Source organism: Callithrix jacchus, chromosome 2 (genome assembly GCF_049354715.1).
Source record: "Callithrix jacchus isolate 240 chromosome 2, calJac240_pri, whole genome shotgun sequence".
Lineage (NCBI taxonomy): Eukaryota > Metazoa > Chordata > Mammalia > Primates > Cebidae > Callithrix > Callithrix jacchus.
Genome location: NC_133503.1, coordinates 94,532,276 through 94,541,415, shown reverse-complemented (window position 1 = coordinate 94,541,415; position 9,140 = coordinate 94,532,276).

The following is a 9,140-nucleotide window of genomic DNA, read 5'->3' as shown; positions in this document are numbered from 1 at the left end:
TATACTTAAGTATTGTGTGATTTAAAAAAAAAATTAAAGTTTTAAAACCATAGAGGAAACTATTGCAAATAACCAAAGCACTAGATTTAATAAAGTTCTAATTAATAAAGCTCAGGTAAATACATTATTTCTTACTGTGCTTATTCCTAGTCTCATTATATGTCATAGTTTTAAAAATATGTGTGATACCCTCAGGCTAGGAAAAGTGAACTGAGTAATAGCAAACGCCTCCCTTTGCTTTAGAAGTAATGGGAAGGGCGGTACTTGGGAGATCTCAAGTATTGTAACATCACACTTGTAATTGCTGAAAGATCAAAGATTTGGGGAGGAGAATGCAACAAGCATAATCTACAAGGATCAGAAGTCCTAGTAGGGGGCTTGGACCCTGGTTGGAAGTCTCAATGGGAATGGCATGCTCTAAATAACCACCTTTACTATAATGTAAAGAATAATGTATGAGCCTTTCCAAACACGCCCCCTCATGGAACTCCAGACCCTTGTATGATGTTTGCTAATAGTAGCGGCTTGCAAATCTGTGGGTAAACTGGAAACATCTGGATGGACAGCCCTTGCCACAAGGATCATCTGAAATATTGGCCAGGGCATATTATGTCTCTAATTTTTCTAAACTCCATTTGTCAGGTGGACCCTTTTCATTTGGCATGTCAAATTCCAAATGGCATCGTAAGTGACTATCCTACATAGCATGTCCCTATTATATATATAAAGAAGGAAAACTTCTGAGATATGAGAAAAATATGCCAGTGTCTCTCACAAGCCATAATTTAGAACTGTCTCTTCAAGGAACAGGGCTATATTTTTTGTGTGGCTACTGGATACACTTAATCCTCCCAAGAAAGTGGGAGGGAACTTGTACTATATTCTCAGTAGTCTCAACTTACTATTTTTAAATTCTACTGAGATGGCAGCATCATCTGGGAACAGCCCTAACTTAGGCTGTTTTCTAGAAATTGCAGTATCTTGAATATGCCAGACAAAATGATCCATCATTTCTATGCCCTCAAATGGAGATTTAACTGAAAGGGCAGACTAGGGAGAGCACACACATGGCAATCCCATCTTAGAAAAACCATGGATGGGAAATTCTATAGCCAGAAGTCGTCTATTCTGGTTTGCAGACATCTCTCTCCTTGAAAGATCAATACTTAATATCTCTATCGTGATTCAACAAGGATGGAAAGAAACTGTAGGGGCTACTGAGGCACGACAGCAGTCTATAGACTCTTTAGCCTCAGTTGCAGCAAAAATAGATAAGCTTTAGCTGTCCTTACAGCTGAAGTAGGAGATACCTGTGCACTTTTAAATGAAACATGTTGCTTCTGGATTAATACCTCTAGTAAAGTAGAGGGAAATCTACAGGTAAAGATCAAATCAAAACTATTGGCAGGCTCAAGGAAAATGCTGGCTTCAGCCCCGGGTGACTACCATCCTTCCAGTCTTCCTTATGGAATTGGTCGATCCCTTTATTAAGCTCTCTTTTGCTTTTATGTCTTGTATTGATATTTGGACCCTGTATACTCAATACTACAACTCGAATTCTTTCTTCTCACCTAGAAGCAATCAAACTCCAAATGGTGCTGTAAACTGAACGACAGACACACAGAAGAACACACGCTGTTCTTCTGAGGATGCTTAGATCGACCCCAGGAGAAGTCCTAGCTGCTGATCCTCATTCAATGCCCCTTTCAGCAGGAAGTATCCAGACAGAGTTGTTGCCCAGAACCCCCTAATAACAGTTAGGGTGATATCTCCAGAGGGGGAAATGAGGTAGGAGTTAAGAAATTATTTCAGGCAGATAGAGAGGAAAAAAGGGTCCTTGGAAAAATTTTCACAGCTCTTGTCTCTCAGACCCAGGTCAGCAACATTTGATACGCAAATGCCAGCGGTTAGAAACTGGGTCCACCCAACATGGCTGGGCTGGCAACCTTTGATATGCAAATAGCCACTAGAAACTGGGTCCACCCAACGTAGTGATTCTTACCATTGACCTCTTGCCCTTTCCCCCGGCATATGCCTGGCAGCAAGGCCACCCCCACATATCCCCACATGTGTGGAACATCTTGGCGTGCATTTGTATATTAAAAGACTAGGGTCGGAGGGTCAGTTTTTCTGCTGGCTATATGAATGACTTGTCTGGTCAAACCAATCCACTGAGCCCTATGCCAATCACACACTGCTCCTCCAGTCACGGAGCTGGATGTTATTACATAGGGTGGGGTTCTGTCTCTTGGCTTTGGATTCCCCCCACTCTGTCTCTGTACAGGGGAGCTTCTTCTTTCTTCCCCCTTCTTTCTTGTCTATCAAACTCTCCACTCTTTAAAACCACACACACAGACAAACAAAATATGTGTGATAGTTGTTACTTTAAGTATCATTTAGAACACATTGGCCTAGAATTGAGGAGGAATTATTTCAGCAAGGTCATAGCAAGGTAAATAACCATATGATGAATCTCACGAACCAGAGTAAAAACATCAGTCAGAATGGCCATTATTTAAAAGATGAAAAATAGCAGATGCTGGTGAGACTGCAAAGAAAAGAGAACACTTATATAGTGTTGGTGGGATTAGTTCAGCCATTGTGGAAAGCAGTTTGGAGATTTCTCAAAGAACTTAAAACGTAACTGCCATTTGACCCAGCAATCCCATTACTGGATATATATGCAAAGGAAAATAAAAACACCTGCATTTGTACATTTATTGCAGCACTATTCACAATAGCAAAGACATGGAATCAACCTAGGTGCTCATCAATGTGGATTGCATACATAAATTGTGCTACAAATACACATGGAGTATTACACAGCCATAAAAAGAATGAAATCATGTTATTTGCAGCAACATGGATGCAGCTGGAGGCCACTATCTTTAGCAAATAAATGCAGGAACAGAAAACCACTTACAAATGGGAGCTAAACAGTGGGTATACATGGACATACAGATAGAAACAATAGACACTGGGAACTATTAGAGGTGAGGAAAGAGGGGAATAGGGGTTGAAAGACTATCTATGGAGCACTGTGCTCACTTCCTGGGTGACAGGATCATTCATACCCCAAGCCTCACACAATAAACTCATGAAAAACCTTCATATGTATCCCCTAAATCTAAAATAAAAGTTGAGATAAAAATAAATAAATAAATAAAAGTGAAAAAATGAGAATAACTCTTCGTTTTTTGCCTGGCACTTACTGATTTCCTTGACCAATATGGTTTCATGCTGGAGCTTTTATAGAGATTAGAAATGTGTATGTAAATTTAGAAGCGAGGCTCAAATCCTCAGAATTTAGCTTAAGTTCATTCCAATATTTCAGTGTTACAGTTTTATTTCATTTTCCAAAAATAACATTTCTCTTCTTATCCAAAAACAAAGCAATTCTTTTTAAACCAGCTTAGTCATTGTATAGCTTTATTGTATTATTTATTTTATTTATTCTTCTGCTTGCTTTGGGTTTGTTTACTCTTCTTTTTCCAGGTCCTTGAGATTTTTCTTCTTTTCTAAGGTAGGCATTTAGTGCTGCAAATTTCCCTTTCAGCACTGCTTTAGCTGTGTCCTACAGATTTTTATATGTTGCATTTTCACTTTCATTCAGGTCAATGTAGTTTTAAAATTACCTTTAAAACTTCTCCCTTGACCCATGGATTATCTAGTAATATGTTGCTTAGTTTCCAAATGTTTAGAGATTTTCCCGTTATCTTCTTGCATTGGTCACTACTTTGATACTGTGGACAAAGAAGACACTCTGTATTATTTCAATCCTTTTAAATATGTTGAGGTCTGTTGTTTGACTCAGGATGGGCCTGAGCGTATTGATGGGACTTGTTCACTGTGCTCCAGCTTGGTATACATTCTACTGGCACTTGAAAGGAATATGTGTTTTTTTTTTTGTTGCAGGTTGGTATGTTCTATAAATGTTGATTAGATTCTGTTGATAATGGTGTTGAGTTCTCTTTATATCCCTGTTGCTTTGTCTAGCTGTTTTATAAACTGTTGAGATAAGGGAGGTAAGTCTTCAGCTATAATTGGATATTTGTCTATTTCTCTTTGGATATTTGTCAATTATTGCTTTATATATTTTGCAACTCTCTTTTTGGATACCTACACATTTAGGACTGATATATCTTCTTGGTGGATTTAATCTTTTATTACTCTAAATGTTCTTCCTTGCTTCTGATAATGTTCTTTGCACTGAAGTATGCTTTATCTGATGTTAATATAGTCAATTCTACTTCCTTTTGACTAATGTTCAAATAATGTATCTTTTTTAAGTGGTGCTATTTTAAACTTTCAATCTTCTATATTGTTATTGAAGTAAACTTCTTGTAGACAGTATGTAGTTGAATCATGTTTTCAAATCCATTCTGCCAGTATTTTAAATGACATATTTTGACTGTTTACATTTAATGAAATTATTGATATCTTAAGACCTAAGTCTGCCATTCTGTATTTTGTTTTCTCTTTGTTCTCTTTTTTTTTGTTTGTTTCTGTTTTATTTTTCCTGTATTCCAATGGATTACTTGAAAAATTTTTAGAATTCCATTTTGATATTTGTAGTGTTTTGAGCCTCTTTATATAGCTTTTTTGATAGTTGCTGTAAGTAGTAACATTACATATATAACATATCACAGTCTATTGGCATTGTCATTTTACCAGATTGAATGAAACACAGAAACCTTACATTACTTTATACTTCCTCATTTATAATTGCTTTAAGTATTTCCTTTTTACACATTTAGAATCATACCAGACAGTCTTATAATTTTTGCTTCAATCCTCAAACATAATTTAGAAAACTAAAGAAGAGAAGGCTCTGCTCATTTTTTTTTTTTCTTTTTCAAATTGATATGATTGTACAGATTTCTGGGCTACATGAGATATTTTGATATAAACACACAATATGTAATGATTGAACTAGGATAATTGGGATATGCTTCTACACAAATATCATTTTAATGTCTATTTTCTCTCTGTTAAGATTAGCTAATTTCTATTGTTCTATTTTCCAGTTGACCAATTCTTTCTTCTTTATCATCTATTTTGCTGTTGAGCCCATTCACTGAGGTTTTTTTTTTCCTTCTAACTTAGGTTGTTATACATTTAAGTATTGAAAATTTCTATTTTTTTTTTACATTGTGTATTTCTTTGCTTCAATTTTTAAGTTTCTATTTGTTTCAAGCATGTTTTTAAGTATGTTTGCTTGCCAAAACAGTTTGTGGTGGCTGCTTTGAAATGTTATAAGTTAATTCTAACTAACATCTCTGTCATCTTAGTGTTGGCTTTTTTTCTTTCTTTCATTCAGTTTGAAGTCTTTCGGGTACAATTGAGATCTGGACATTTGAGGTATTTTGTTATAAGGCTCTGGATCTTATTTAAGCCCTCTGTTTTATCAGGATTTCTTAGACACTGCTTCAGAAGTGAAAAGGAGTTGCTATCTTGTTACTGCTGGGTGAGATAATTCAGTTTCTTCTCTTGGCCTTTGTTGACACTTTATAAGTTGTACTCATCATTACTGCTACATAGGGTTGGAAGTTGTGACTCCTGTGAGGCCTCTACTGATGGCTCTGTGGCTGGAAGGGGTAGAAGTTCCCTAAATACTGCACCACTTAGGAGGTATAAAGGGTTAGCCTCAGAACCACTGGGTGGTGTTGAAAGTGCTGACTCTCCACTAGGCCTCTTCTGACCCTAGCCCAGCAGGAAGGAGGAGGATGTCTTGTTACTGTCCACTGGGTATAGAATTACAGGCTTCCCACATGGCCTCAACAGGCACTAAGGTGGGAGAGGTTTGTTACATTCTGGCAGGGATGAAAGTCTCAGCTTCCTTCTTAGCCCTTTTTTGACACAACCTCACTATAGCCTGGTGAAGGTGGAAATTTAGGCTCTCCACTCAACATTTGCTGGTATGGGTGAGGTAGCCACAGTATTTTCTGCGCAGTCAGGCTGGATTGGAGCAGTTTTTTGCCTTGCTATATTGTCATTTTCCTGGTCCTTGATAGAGAGAACAGGCTTTTGTTGGACCTTTTTTTGTCTATACACATTGACTTTTCTGCGTGGCTGGATTCTTCAGGTTCAGGTCTGGGAAGCAAAGGAAAACCCAAGGAGTTCAATACTAACTTGTTCTTCAATACTAATTTCTTCTTGTGTTCCTGTTGTTCCTAGATGGTCTGCCTTTTCTATATACATTTCAGAGTTTTTTAAATTTTCCTTTTATTCATAATGTCCAAAGGTTTTATTTGTACTTAATGAGAGTAATAGGGGAAAATGTATCTACTTTAGCTTCCTGAAAAGGGACGTCTACCTTTTTCTTTTAAAATGTTCTCTATCTTGATTTAATTTAGAAAATAATGCATGTTTATGCTAACAAGTGAAATAATAAAAAGATCCATAAATAAAACCTAAATAATAAAAGTTCTACCATTGCTACCCCTCTGCTCTCATGCTCCTTTCTGAGAAAACAAATGTCCCTACCTGGGGTATGTACTTTTCATCTTTCTTCGTCATGTTGACATGAACATACATAAATATAAATGTATTTTTTGTTTGGTTTTATTTTTGCAAAAATGATTTTCTACTTGTCCAACATAAACAAACTTTGCAGTGTATTTAAGTTTAAAAATTATCAGAGGAACTATTATTAAAACACTGGAGAAGAGACAAGCAAAATAAATTGCTATCTCAAATAGCAGAAGTTACCCTGAGTCTTCATTATGTGGGAGAAAGACAGAGATGGGAAAGGAAAAGGAGAAAAAAGCATCAACAATACATTTTTTTGTGCTGAGTATATAGATTAAAAAAATACACACACACACACACACACACACTTTTGATCATGTATATATTATTAAAACAGTTTAACTTACAGCCTATCACACTTTTCTATACTTGGAATCTGATTCTAGGATATATTTAAAAAGGGGAACCTGTGGTCCAGGAAGTGCCTGGAGAATGGACTGCAGGAAAGATGATTGTGTCACTTGGTGAGTACCCAAGAGCTATTTGGACCCAACAGGTCCCAACAGAAGTATGTCTTCTTTCTCTCTGGTGAGCACCTCTCATTGCCACACCTAGGGTCTTGAGGGTCCTGTTTGTTCCCAGGAGAAAAATCTCTCCATCTGCATCAACTGCTCATGGTTCAGAAAAACTCATGCCCAACCAGAGGGATGGTGGAGGTGGAACTTTGGCACTTCTGCTTTAGGGACTGAGGGCTCAAGACCATGGAGCCAGGACAGAAGATAGTGACTCCTTCCCCCATCCCGACATATATGGTGGGGATCTTGACACCTAAGAAGGAAATGAATTATTCCTTTTAGAGGCACTTCTGCTCAGCATGATGACAATTTCTCTTTTAGAGACCCATGGTTTCTGGAAAGAAGGAAAGAATGAGGCCTATTTTCCAGAGCCCAGGTCTGAGGGGACTCACCTGATATTATTGTCAGCTACTTCTGAGAGTTCTCAGGTGGAGGGGAAGCTGGGTCTCCTGAGAAACAGAAGCAGTGCTCTAGGCCTCCCCACTTTTATTCGTCACATAGTCCATTTAAGATCTTGTCAGGAGAACAGGAATGAAGTGTACAGTGTTTGGTTAATCTTCTTGTTTAAACAGTGGCTAGAAGCACGGACTCTACAACCATACTTCTGAGTTCCAATCCTGGCTCCAAGCCAGGAAATGTGACCTTGGAAATGTTACTTATCCTTCTTTCTTCTTGATTTATTTCTCTGTAAAATCAGTATAATTAACATAGGCCTGATGTAGGGACTAAATAAGTTAGAACAAAGCTTGGTGTGTGATAAGCACTCCCAAAGTATCAGCAGCTTATTCTCCCAGTCTTCAAATCCAGTGCTTTTCGTGAATGCATAGAGTAATTATGGTGCATCTTGAAGATGCATTATGGCTTTCTGAGTTTCATCACTCTCCTTTGATAATTTTTGAACAGAGGGAATAGGAAGTTAGATGTATAAGTGACCACAGTGGAAAGGGTTGGAAGTCTAACCTCTTCTTGTTTAAAGAAGTTGGAGAGTGAGAGACAAAAAATGGACAGATGGCTGGACAGCACATCTAAGTGAAGGCAAAGAAGAGGTATGCATGGAAATTCAGTTATTTTATAGATTGAAAACAATTGGCAAAAAGATTCCTTCACTTAAAGTATTACAGGAAACTTTCTGAATTTCATCATGCACAAACTGTCCTCTGTGATGGCATTTGGGAAGGCTGTGGAGGAAGGCATGGGAAGTGTGATATTGTCTATTTCAGAGATAGAGTAGAAAGGCTCTTGTTCCCTCTCTAGGCTGCAGATCAGCTTCCCTCTGCCTGGTTCTAGAAGTCATTCCTTATGCATTACTATTTTCATGTTCACCATTCAAATGAAAGAGGGCCTGGAATCTTCAGGCCTCCAGGTCACTTCTCTTGAAAGATGACTCCAGAGTAACATCATTTTCAGTTTTGTGTTTCTGAATGGTTCCTTCTTATGTGATTTAATGATCCCCCCCACCTCCTTTAAATATAGCCACGTTAATTGGGTGTGCTGTTTGAAGCCAGGCTCAAAATAGGTGCAATTAAATTCATTAGACCTTTGAGAGATGAATTAAAGAAGTATGCTTTTTATTTTCAATAAATGGTACAACTTGAAATCTGATTCACAGCTACATTGCAACATTCTCAATATTATGAGATGATCTTGGTGTTCAACCTTACAAAATTATTTATATCTCACCATCTTAAAGCGTGGAAACTTCTGTTGCTGAACCTGTTCCAGGGATGTGCATGGATCTGAATAATGAATAGGGAACTTCCTTTAAGAACACAGAGTATCTGCCATACAAATAGTTCATTTCTTAGAAATAGCCAGCTGAGCATTTGCAACAATGCCAGAGTTGTTCCCAAACCTACATTGCAGAAAAAAACTGACAGTCATCCCCTATCAGGTACTTCCATGTACATTAATTACATCATGGAAGAGAGTGAGGCATTATTAACTGTATCCACACATGATTTTTCTCTTCTCAAATCCAGGAAATATTGATGTTGTGGTTTAACATAATTAGAACCTCGGTGTCAATTTTAATTCCTGAAAACATATAAAAAACACTTCTGAATTTGCTTGTATAATTACTTGAGTCCTCACTGA